Below are 12,676 nucleotides of genomic sequence, written 5' to 3' on the forward strand. Positions count from 1 at the left end.
CTTCCAGCTGCTTTTATGGGTTTCTGCATTTTGGAGCCTAGAAGAACCGAGAGGCGTTGCTAGCAGGAATGAGAATGGCCGGCCAGCCAGCCTGCTCCCGACACCGTTTTGCAAACGGAAGGGGAAAGAATTCAGTTGCTGAGCAAATAGAGAAAAAATAAAGAAGGGACTATCTGAAGGAGTAAAAGGCCATTAAGCTGAGAGGATTAGGTGGCCTTCAGTGAGGATTAGGTGCTTTGCTGCCTAATGCAACCGTCTAGCCGGGCACCTGAGCTCCTAGCATAAAGCGAAAGAAAAGCTGAGCTGCACACAGATGTCTGCACTGAGCTAAAAGCAAATAGGAAATGCCAAGGGCAGAAGCGTTCTACAAACATTCCCTTTCTCATCTCGGCCAAGTTGGGATTTGTGGGAACTACCCTGCACACCCACCCCTGGGCTGAAAGTAGACAAGCCCATCTCTGATGGTCCACCCTGCAGGACTTACACCATATCCTCCAGGCCCACATCCACACTGTCATTTCAGATGTGACGCACATTCCTACCACCACATCTAGCTGAAACCCTTCCTCTTTGGGGCGGTCAAGCATCCAGACCAGGCTCTGGATCAGTTGATGATTGATGTTTGGGGAGGCATTCCCGTTAACACTTTCAGGCTCTTCCTCAAGATGAAGGGCTGTTGTCACTCGAGTACAAGGCTAACACATACACACAACAGCCTGGATGGACCTAGCTGATGCCCAGTTCTTAAATGCAGGGCGATCATTTCTTCCACACATACGTGTGGGTTGAACTACCTTGAGTCCAACAATGGCCAGTAGCCAGCACTTAGTGAAATTGTGTAAGAAACATGAAAACAGCTGGTGTATCTTAGGAGCTCCTGGGGTTGATAGTTTAGCATCTTTCTGAATGCGGAAGTTGGAATCAAACCATCATATTTCACTGGCCACTGGCAGACTTCTCCTCTGTTAATTCCTCTATTCCCTTTTTTGAACCCATTTACAGATTGCAATTCTATAATGTCCTTTTGCCCGCCAGTGAGTCTCTCCTGGAGTTAGACGACCTAAGTCAGCCTTTCCTCACAGGAAAGAGGAGATATGGAAGACTTTCTGGACATTTTTTCTAATATTTACTGATGAGAAAACATTCTAGGAAAGAAAGTGTATGTCAACAGCTTGCAGAACAATAAGGTACAGAGATCCCTATACTGGCTCTGCATGACATAGCTTTGGATCTGGAAGCAGCAGAAGTAATATCAACCTCATGCTGTGCCTAGGTTAGTTGGTGGGCTGAGAGGCAAGGCAAATTAGCTTGAGACTGAATGCTATGCTAGCAAGGCAATACTGCTTCTGGGATCCCAGCTGGTATCCCTGCCAAGGCCTGCTCCTTCCTCCAAGAAAGACTGGCCCGTTCAGACCTGGGAATCTGCAGCACAGACACACATTGTGGCGCACTGTCACATCCCAAGAGGCACGCTCCCAAAGCTTTGCAGTGCCTGAGGATACAGACCCACCTCCCCCATGGACCGTCTCACCTGGAAGCTGCAGGGCAGTGACTTTCCAGCTGTTTTCAGTTTGCAACATCCTGTTTATTTCCCAGAGCAGGTACAGATTCACAGGGAGAGTCTTAAGCCTGCTCCCATAGAAGGGGTGCGTGAAATCCCACAGATCTGCAGACCTCATGCCTCCTACCATTGCTATAAGGCCTCCTGGGACAGGAACTGCACCCGTCCATTACAGTGATTTTTCCTCCGTGTACAGTATTTATTAACCAGAGCAGACAACGATATAGTGATGTTCTGTAGGATTATTTAAGCACATCTAATCCAGAACCAGACCAGAAAAGAACTTTGCCCTGTACCATGCCCCGATTGCTCTCGTGCCCCACGTCCAAGCTGCGTCACATCCTGCATCCATCAGAAGGCCCCCTACTTCACATTGTGCTCTTAGGAAGGAGCTGAAATGCAGCCCCTGTGGCAGGGAGAATTCCCTGGTGTGCCTGACAGCTCACTGCTGTCACACACTGCTTCCCACTGATGGGACCTTAGCAAAGTTCTCCAGCAGACCTTGTGCTGCTGTCCGAGACTCATCCAGACTAGACGAGTAACCCTGGTCTAGGGAGCAGCACATTTACCAGGGAGAGGGGAGACCTAGGTCCCAGCTTACAGCCCAAACCAACAGCCAACGCAGTCATGCTGGCTGGCTTTTTTTTCTCTTATCCAAGGAATTTTGAGCCCCAGAGAAGAGAGCTATTAGCAACTCATTCCCTTTTACTCATGTAAGGTATAAGTCACATCAGTAAGGGTTGGAATTTTGTTTTTTAAATCCACTACATGAAGTTCATGCAGATCGCATCTCTTTTCTAATAATCTGTATGTTTTGGTAGCTTTACTTTCACTAATACAGCATTGAACAGGGTCAGAAAGAACACATTGGAATCAGCAGAGGCCTTTCAAAAAGTGCCAGAAACAATACTGCTTATGGCTTTGTAACTGTTCACAGAAAGCAAGAGTCAGCATTGAAGTCCATTTCATAACTAACCCATCCACTCGATAAGTAGCTTAAAACATCAGTCAAGGCAGTGATGAAATCTGCTCTTCATTGAGAGGTGACTCTTGTTATGCTCCCTCACCATTTCAGAGATTTACAGTTCAGCTGTCTCTAGGGTTTCCTTCCCTGGGGCCTACTTTCTGAGTATTATCACCAAACCCTGTCAAAATTGTGCTTTTGTTTTGCACTGCTTTCTCTAGTTTTCTTCTAGGGATGATCATGCTTCTGCTTTTCCAGTCACAAAGGAATCAAAAAGCTGTATCAAATCCAGCAAGTTTATCTCAATATGACATCCCACATATAAAATGTGTGCCTGTGTTGGATGTCAATCTTGGTTACTTTCTTTACTTCAGTCGGACCTAGGAAAACAATCACAAAACATGCATGGGATTTTTTTTTTCTTCCTCAGTACTATTTCAGAGTACTGTATGCATCCATAGGATGATGACATTCCTCTGACCACTAAGTGAGTGTGTTCCCCGACTGTACAGTCTCCAAAGGCAGAACGTAGCCGAGCTCCCGTGCTGCACAGTTTGCACGACAGACTGCGTTTGCACAGTGATATTCAATTCTGTCTGCTTGTAGGCGCTGTAGCTTGCTTTTTCTTTTTAAAACTCAGGAGCAAAGTTTTACCTTATCAAAGGTTTGGTGTTTTGTGTTTTTTCCCCAATTAAGTATAACATAAGCTGCATGCAGCTAGAATCTGTGGTGACTATAAATTCCAGCTGCTCCCCTAGCAGACCACATTGTGGTAGGACACTACTGATAGAGGTAAACATGAAAAAAGTTAAAGCTTTTGGAACCCCCATTTTTCTGTCATACCTAGACCCAGCCTTGCCTCTTTCTCATGCTCCAGTTCAGTTTTGTATCACCACCTCCACTGCTGACAATACTTTTTTCAATGGGAATATCACAGGCACAGCCACTGCCAGAATCTCTTGGCAAAGGAGCTGCTCTCTGAGTCAGAGCCTAATGCCATTACAAGGTCTGCAACAGCTGCAGCAGTCATACATCTGCAAGTCATTTGAACATTTTATGATGAATAAAAACTATCCATTACATAGACCTATACATTATATATTAACCCTAATACTTATTCAGTTACACTAACAATAACCTTTTCCCTCTGCATGCTGTAAACTTCTTTGGCTACAGCATGTGTTAACAGAGATACTTAGAGCTCCAGTCCACGGTGGAGCAGTCCCTGTGTACATATTACCTAACTTATTCTACCTATTTAAACATGAAATGGGATGATGGAAAGAAAGAAAGTGAATGTAAAGCTATAAAAATTCATACCATGCATAAGGAAACCATTTTTCTATAATTGCATGAGACTGCATACACTCATACAAATAGAGAGGATACAAAACAATGAGAAAAGCAGAGGAAGAATGAAAACATGGACTCAAAATATATAGTTAAGAGATTTGATTATGATATGCAGAGATCTCAAACCCATCCAGATGTCCCCAGCCGGCAACCTGATCCTCAACACCGTAGCCAAGATTTGAAATCTAACAAGTCAGAATACTGAGGACGGGCTAGCAGGGCTTATGGAAAAAGAAACGGGAGTTGTGAGTAGTTAAAAACCTTTAAAATAATAACGATAATAAAGAAACATAAATGTGGTTTCATGAAGGAAATATATACACAGCCGCAAATTATGAAGTCAGCCCTTCAGGACATTACATTCCTCATACAAGTTGCTGAGCCCGCTCAACATCAATAGGTGTAAAATACACTCACCGGCTTAGTGACTTCAAGGATAGAGTCCCATATGTGATTCCCTACCAGTGAGTCTTCTACATATGTATACTTTTACAACAGTAAATGCGAACTCGGCCAGACATACCTCCCTATGAGTTTCACCATAAGAGTTTTAAAGAGACAAAGCAAAAGTCTGGCATGACAGAAATCTATCATAATTTTTCCATGAGATTCATCCAGAGCCAGAATTTTAATAGCAACCCATATGCATGTAAATACTATTTCATGTTAGTTCATTGTCTATCATTTGCAAACTTCTTTTGGATTGTCAGAAATATATCTCTGTTGCTTCCCATTCACTTTTACTCTGTATTTCATGTATCAGTTTAGTGCCCTTTGTAATATCAGCATCGCTTTGGAAGCAGAAGGTCAATTAACTTGCACTTCCACACTGAGTTAAATGTGTGGATTAGTAAACGATAAAATAGTGTAGGTTTTAAATAAGAAGCAGCGATTAGAATAGTCTTACAATTAGAGAAGTAACTTTTAGGAAATGTTTTCTTGACTTGATCTGCTTCCTCTGTGCAGTCAGAAGCCAAACTGTTTATTTTACTGGCAATCCATCTTTATTGCTTGTGCTGGCTTTAATATTTCCATTCAAACAATCCACATATTAAAAATGAAAAAGAAAATCCTAATAAGGTTACAAACAGTTCATGTAAAGGGGATTCGAAAGGCGTCCAGCAGGGCTGAAAAACTACCTTTCCACTGACGAATGGGACACTTTACTCGACACAGCCAAATCCCCGTGGTCAATTTGTGGAGCACCTACCTCCCGCTTAAAAAAAAGGGAAAATCCTGGCCCTTCTGATTGCAAAGATAACTTACCAAGCGTGACGTGACGCAATGATGTCTTTCTAAGTCAGCAGCCAGCCAGCTGTCTCTTTGCTGCTGCTCCTACTTTTCCCATGCTCCGGCAGAGCCGAGCTGAGCAGCCAGGCCAGTTGCACAGCCGCTGTCGAGTCAAAGGGCAAGAGTAAAGCTTAGAATAAACACGCTGTTTTCACTCACTTGCTTGAAGTACTGCCAAATCTCTTAACATTAGCACACATAAATCGGTGAGTATCATGAAGCCCGAGGCCCGAGCAGCTGGAATCTTGTAGTTGTTACCTGAAAACTTAACATCCAAAAAAATAGCTTCCCCATTCCTTGAGGCTATGTGGAAAATCTCAGAAAACACAATCATAAAAGTACAACTAACATCAAGGAAAAGAACTCCCAATTATTTCTTTCTTTAGTTTTTTTTTTTTTTTTTTATAGTAATCTCAAATTTGCAGGAGTGGAGGGGGGGAATAGGTGTCTTTCTCAAGATTTTCAAACATGCTGGTTTCCCAAGACTGCACAGAAGAAAGCGCTCATTGATTCTAGAGGTAAATCATAAAGTTACTCAGAGGGGAGGAAGACTATGAAGATAAGCAGCTCAGGGCCCAGCAGTAAACAATCGTACAGCAGGAGCAGAGCAGCTGGAGGAAGGGTAGGCTGGTCGATTTTTCTCTGCCCAACAGCGACCTTCAGGAGGCAGGAGTGGGATAGAGTAGTGATGTTCCTCCCCTGGACAACAGCTTTGAAATGGTTCTTCAGCAAGGACTTGAGAGAAAAAGCTCCTTCTCCATATCCAGCTGCCAAGAGAAAAGGAGTTGAAAAACACCGAATCCTTATGGCTAATGGGAGTGTGATATAAAAGATGGAGACCATTGACTGGTGTCCAGAGACAACAACCTGGTATGAATTCCAGCACCATTCCACTTCCCAGCAGCTGGATTTCTCACCAGGGTGGATTGCTGGTTTTGGACACCTCCCCATTTCTTCCCGTCTGTTAACAGTCTTCCACTAGTAAGTATTTGGAACAGTTGTAAAGCTTTTTTTGTATCTAAATGGCCTTGCCATTGCCTGAATGCAATTTCAAAATTGCTGGCATTTCTGTGCAGACTATCTGAAGTGTATTTTTGTCATGCTGTTAATAAGCGTTGCATCTCTTGGGAGAACCTCAGCTAGCTCAGAGTTTCTAAACGATGTGCATGCTTGACACAGAAGATGTAAGAAAAAAATCTTTCTCATTTTTAACTGTTTTTTATTCTGAGTTGCTGGCTAAATAGACGTGATGTACAAAGAGAAGGTTGGGACCACCAACTCCTCATCTATAAAGTGAGGATGAGAACCCAAAAAATTATGTGACTTGCCAACAGTAATGCAGGCAGCCAGGGGTCTCACAAATGATCCAGAGCCAGTCCAATACTTGAGTCGTTAGGACCATCCTTGCTCTCAGTTCCTACATAATCCTGCTATTTTCTATATTCTGAATTTCCTTCCAGTGCCCCTCACATTTCTCCCAGTCCTCAAACAACAGAATATAGCTCACCTTTAGGGATACCCTGGGAGAGTTTGGAAAACGTCAATACAGTTTAGAATGGTCTAGTCTGGCATGATTTTAAACTAAATTAAGCATAAGTGATGCTTTTTGGAAAAGGAGTGCATGAAAATTAGAAATGAAAGCACGAAGAAGTGATTCTTTTAAGTCCCCTTCCAAGCCTTCAGGGAGAAGTAATTATTGCTCCCTTCTTTGACACAGACATCAGCATTCGCTTAGTAGAAGGTGTGTTGTGGCTTGCATGTTCCCTCTCTGGTGCTAGATAGATGCTGTCACAGATCTTAGAAACCAGGTGTATCTCCACTGTGCAAACAGCCAGATGGAATACCAAGAGCACCTCATAACCATGGAAAGAGGTAAGACAGAAACAGAAGACTAATCAAACACTCGACCAGTAAAAAGAGAAAGCATAAATAATCTTAATTAGCTCATTTTTTTGCATTACTGGATATTAACTTCTTTAGGAGATATCTATCCAGACTTGATAAACACACAGATATGGAAAGGGCTACTGCAATTTGAATCACATGTCAGACTGGAGAAACAAAGATGACTACTACTATCTTTCCTGCAGGCCCCCTTTAAGTACTGGGAGGCTGCTATAAGGTCTCCCTGGAGCCTTCTGTTCTCCAGGCTGAACAACCCCAACTTTCTCAGCCTGTCCTCACAGGGGAGGTGCTCCAGCCCCCTGATCATCTTCGTGGCCTCCTCTGGACTTGCTCGAACAGGTTCATGTCCTTCTTATACTGGGGGCCCCAGAGCTAGACGCAGGACTCCCTGTGGGGTCTCATGAGAGCAGAGTAGTGAGGCAGATACCTTTCCCTCAACCTGCTGGCCACACTTCTCTTGATGCAGCCCAGGACACAGTTGGCTTTCTGGGCTGTGAGCGCACGTTGCTGGCTCATTGTCAGTTTTCCATCCACCAACACCCCCAAGTCCTTCTCCGCAGGGCTGTTCTCAATCCACTCATTGCTCAGCCTGTATTTGTGCTTGGGATTGCCCCGACCCACGTGCAGGACCTTGCACGTGGCCTTGTTGAAGCTCATGAGGTTTGCACAGGCCCACCTCTCCAGCCTGTCCAGGTCCCTCTGGATGGCATCCCTTCCCTCCGGTGTGTCAACCGCACCACACAGCCCCATGTCGTCGGCAAACTCGCTGAGGGTGCACTCAGTCCCACTGTCCATGTCACCAACAAAGATGTTAAACAGTGCTGGTCCCAACACCGACCCCTGAGGAACACCCCTCATCGCTGCTCTCCACTTGGACATTGAGCTGTTGATTGCAACTTTTTGAGTGCAATCATCCAGCCAATTCCTTATTCACTGAGGGGTCCCTCTGTCAAATCCGTGTCTCTCCAATTTAGACACAAGGATGTCATGCAGGACAGTGTCAAAAGCTTTACACAAATCCAGGTAGATGACATCAGTTGCTCTTCCCTTATCCACCAATGCTGTAACCCTGTTGTAGAAGGCCACCAGATTTGTAAGGCACAATTTGGCCTTAGGGAAGCCACGCTGGCTGTCACCAGTCACCTCCTAATTTTCCACGTGCCCTAGCATAGTTTCCAGGAGGATTCACTCCATGATCTTGCTGGGAACAGAGGTGAGACTGACTGGCCTGTAGTTGCCCGGGTCTCCTTTTTTTCCCTTTTTAGAAACAGGGGTTATGTTTCCCCTTTTCCAGTCAGTGAGAACTTCGCTGTACTGCCATGACTTCTTGAATATGATGGATAGTGGCTTAGCGACTTTGTTCGCCACTTTCATCAGGACCTGCAGATGCATCTCAGCAGGTCCCGTAGACCTGTGCACCTTCAGGTTCCTTAGATGGTCTTGAACCTGATCTTCTCCTATAGTGAGCAGCTCGTCATTCTCCCAGTCCGTGCTTTTGCCCTCTGCGACTTGGGCGGTGTGGCTGGAGCACATGTCAGTGAAAACTGAGGTAGAAAGTTGTTGAGTAACTCAGCCTTTTCCATATCCCAGGTAACCAGGTCACCTGTTTCCTTCCAGAGATGGCCCGCATTTTTCTTAGTCTGTCTTTTACCACCAACGTACCTACATAAACTTTTCTTGTTGCCCTTGATGTCCCTGGCCAGAATTAATTCTATCAGGGCTTTGGCTTTCCTAACCTGATCCCTGGCTGCTTGGACAATTTTTCCGTATCTCTCCCAGGCTACCTGTCCTTGCTTCCACCCTCTGTAGGTGTCCTTTTTGAGTTTGTAAACATACATGCTTAAATTTATGTCCCTAACACAGTGTTTTCTATCCCACAGCTGCCACATATCCTAAGTCTTTCAGAGGCGAGTATGAGTTTCCAAATGTAATTGAATGTGTGTAGGAAAAAAAAGAAAAAAAAAAAGGAGCTCAAAAATACGTGCAGATTGTATTGGGAGTGGTGTCATCCTGAGATGAACTCTAAGGATAATATGTAAGCACCAAAACCATAGAATAATAGAAAAGGTAAATAAGTATTTAAAATTCCATGAAATAGAACCACCTAAGAGGAGAGGGATGATCTGGAAACTTGATGGGATATTTTGTTTAGAGTCCCAAGAATTCAATTAAAAGCATCCAGAATTTAGAGTAGTTTCTGTCAAAGGATAAAATTAAAACAAATAAACAAAGAAAGCCACAATACAAGAACACCATGGTTGTAAAGTCAATCACTCAAGCGTTCAAAGGACCTGTACTAAAGTGCCTATATTACCCTTATTGTGTTAGCTCCTTTGTCTAACTCTGCATGCAAACAACAGCATACAATACAGAATAGCATAGGAGGGTTGTAAATCACAGGCAGATAGCAAATACGTGGGACAAGAACAATTACAAGATTTTTTGTTTGTTTTTACAGCAGGGCAGGGGGGACCTGAACCTGCCCCGCACTACTGTCGCTGCTGAGCATCTTGGGGAACAGGAGTCTCCCAGGTCCCTTCCCATTAACTGCAGAAGATTCCACACTAAAAATTAGGAAAATTAACATAAGCCCCCTTCTAGTGTGTTATACCTTGAAGCATAAACTATGGGAAGAGACCACTGAGACAAACTGCATCGCTATGGAATAGGATAAGATGTGCTGAGGGGCACTGTAACCACACAAAGATGCAAATGGGCCCGGAGCGTGTTGCACAAGATGAGGCTGAAGGAACGGAGGTTATCTGCTCTGAAGAAGAGAGTAAGGGGGAACCTTATTACTACCTTTAGATACCTCTTTGGAGGGTACAGAACAGACAAAGCCAGGCTTGTCAGAGACCTGTAGTAAAGATCAGTGTCAGAAAAACAAAAATTCAAATTAGACAACAGGTAAAGGATTTGCTTGCTGAGTTTTTTGTTTGTTAGGTCTTTAAATCATGAGAGTATTCAAATGCTGGAGAAAGTTACCGAAGAGATTGTAGGATCTCCATCCTTGAAGACATTCAGAACTCAGCTGGACAAGGTCCAGGACAACCTGATCTAATTGCATCTGCTACAGAACAGACAACTGATCATCTCCAGACTTCCCTTCCAACCTTAATTTGCATGATTCTAATGTTACGATACTACAGGTTACTGTGAGCATGTTTTCTACTCTCTCACTTGCTGCATAATAGCCATTGATTGGACCCACCGGGAATTAAAACTGTTTGGAACAGAGAAACAAACGGCTGCTCTCACCAGCTGCTCCTACTCTTCCTTCCAAATGCCACAAGATCACAAAATCTCACCAAAGCACTTTAGGAGCTGTGGGATTCTGATCAGACGCGACATAATTGTACGAGTAGCTTAGATGATGGCACCTCTTGTGGTGGGAGAAAAGACTAAAGGCAGGTTATTATAGTTTATGAGTTTACAGGAAACCAGAGTGAGATGCACTGAATGTGTTTGGATTGTTGAAGGCTGGGGACATACTGTGGAAGATCTGTAAGTGCACCCAGTTAAAAGTCTGATTTCCCAAATTTAAAATAAATCTTGAAGATAGCCTTATAGATTGCAGTGCTGATCATGACTGGATGCCAAAGAAAGCACCAGGGGTATCAAAAAAATGTTGACCTTGTAATAACTAAAGTGATATCCACAAACTCTCCATGCATTACTACTTCTGGACTTTGGATTAATGGGTTTTCGACTACTGTCCTGAACTTTCTGGGCTCATAAATTACTTTTGAAGAATCTAAGTGGAAGGAAATTATGAAAAGCAATTTTATTTACAGTTCGCTATGCTAAAAAAAAAATCAAATTACCTGAAGTTTGAACACCACTCCCTTTGACAAGGAAAGTAGTTGCTTCATCTTTTTAATGAGAAGTTAGTGAATTCCACTTGCCAAATTTTCATGTACTCCCACAGTAACACACGATTTACACTGAAAATCCCTCTTTTGCACTTGATGCTGGTTCTGAAGAGCTGGTTTTTACAAAAACTAAGAGGACAATTTATTTCACATCTGAGGTTTTCCAGGAATTATGTTAATATCCTGGATTATACATTCTTTAAAACAAAGGTCCCTGACTGTATGACAAGTGCCTAGCACAGCAAGACAAAGCCACTAACGTTACAGAATTTGAGCATATTACATCACATCCTAATTGAAATACAAATGCTAGCATATGACTCAAACACAATAACATCTGATAATAGCCAAGTAAAAAAAAAAAATGAAGCCTTTTCCATTGAAGTCCAGGAAAACACAACAGTGGGAAAAAGTCTTGGTGCCCTTCCTCACATTATCTGCCCTTCCCAGAGCAGACTGGTTCACAGAACAGAACAAACCTAAGACATGCACCATATATAACAGAAGAGTTAAGAAGTTATTTGAATTCCATCTTGATGTTAGAGGTGCAGAAAAGATCACCAGAAGATGCTGATACAGGATTGCACAGATAGGAAGGGCATTCACCATTCATTTTTGCTGTAATCATGAAACAAGGGTAGCAAAACGCTTAGCCCAAATACAGATCAGAATCTCCTTAGCTAGAAATGCAGCTAAGGAAGTGTAGGAGTTGACTGAAAGCAATACATACTTCTGTTTCAACCCACTCCTCCGCAGCTGATTAACACAGTGTTTATAACACCAAGCCTCCTTAGAAATAAAAAGGGCACTAGGTGAACAAGTCTGACTCCGAACAGCTAACAGTCACAGCTACCGTGGGTAGATTTAGTAAATACATAAGCGTATTAATGGACTACATTTAACTTTCACTGTTTAGATTCTGTCTGACTATTTGTAGCCTCCTTCCGTAATCACAAAACAAAGTTAGGAACACGGTTCAACACCAACGCTGATCTAAGCTACAGGGTTCAGGTTACTACATGGAGTCTCAGCTAATAACAGAACACAGCAGCTTTCCTGGGGCCCTCAATAAAGGAAGACCCTTTTCCTTATTCTTTAATGTTAACAGCAAATTTCTTTCCCTTTTACAAGTACAGCGTACGTTGTACCACTGGTGTCTCCGAGTGACTTTCTGCTCTTTATTCCTAAGCATGCGGATTTATACATTTGCTGATTTTTAAATTTCATAGTTAGTCAGTAACATGCTTTTTAGCTTTTACAGGACAATAAAATTGCTTGCCAGAGGTTTCTGACTTAAAAATCTACACAGCAGACTGATGTAGGCCTCTTGATCCTTCTTACCACATTTTTGCCAAGTTAGAGTATAAAATATCTGTTCAACTAATTGCACCCAGGGATTTGCATCCAATATCCAGATAGACTCCTAAAGCTGACTCTGTTTTCCCTTTGATCTTGCGCATTCTGTTGCTTGAAAGAATACAGACAGGTGATGGAAAATACTGGAGCTATTGCAAGTACAACTGCTCAAAGACCAATTAACTCCAAAAACCCCAAAATGAACAAGAAGCCAAAATGGAACTAAACCCACAACAGCTGGTGGTCATCAAGGCAGTTTTCCCAGAGGGCAGAAGACTGTTACTAATAAGATGGAAATACAAAATTTACTGAGACCAACTGTAACTGCTGATAACATATATTGAGAAATGCCTCATTTCTCACATTTTCTGCAGA

This window comes from Tyto alba, unplaced genomic scaffold (assembly GCF_018691265.1).
Source record: "Tyto alba isolate M040663 unplaced genomic scaffold, T.alba_DEE_v4.0 Super-Scaffold_14, whole genome shotgun sequence".
Lineage (NCBI taxonomy): Eukaryota > Metazoa > Chordata > Aves > Strigiformes > Tytonidae > Tyto > Tyto alba.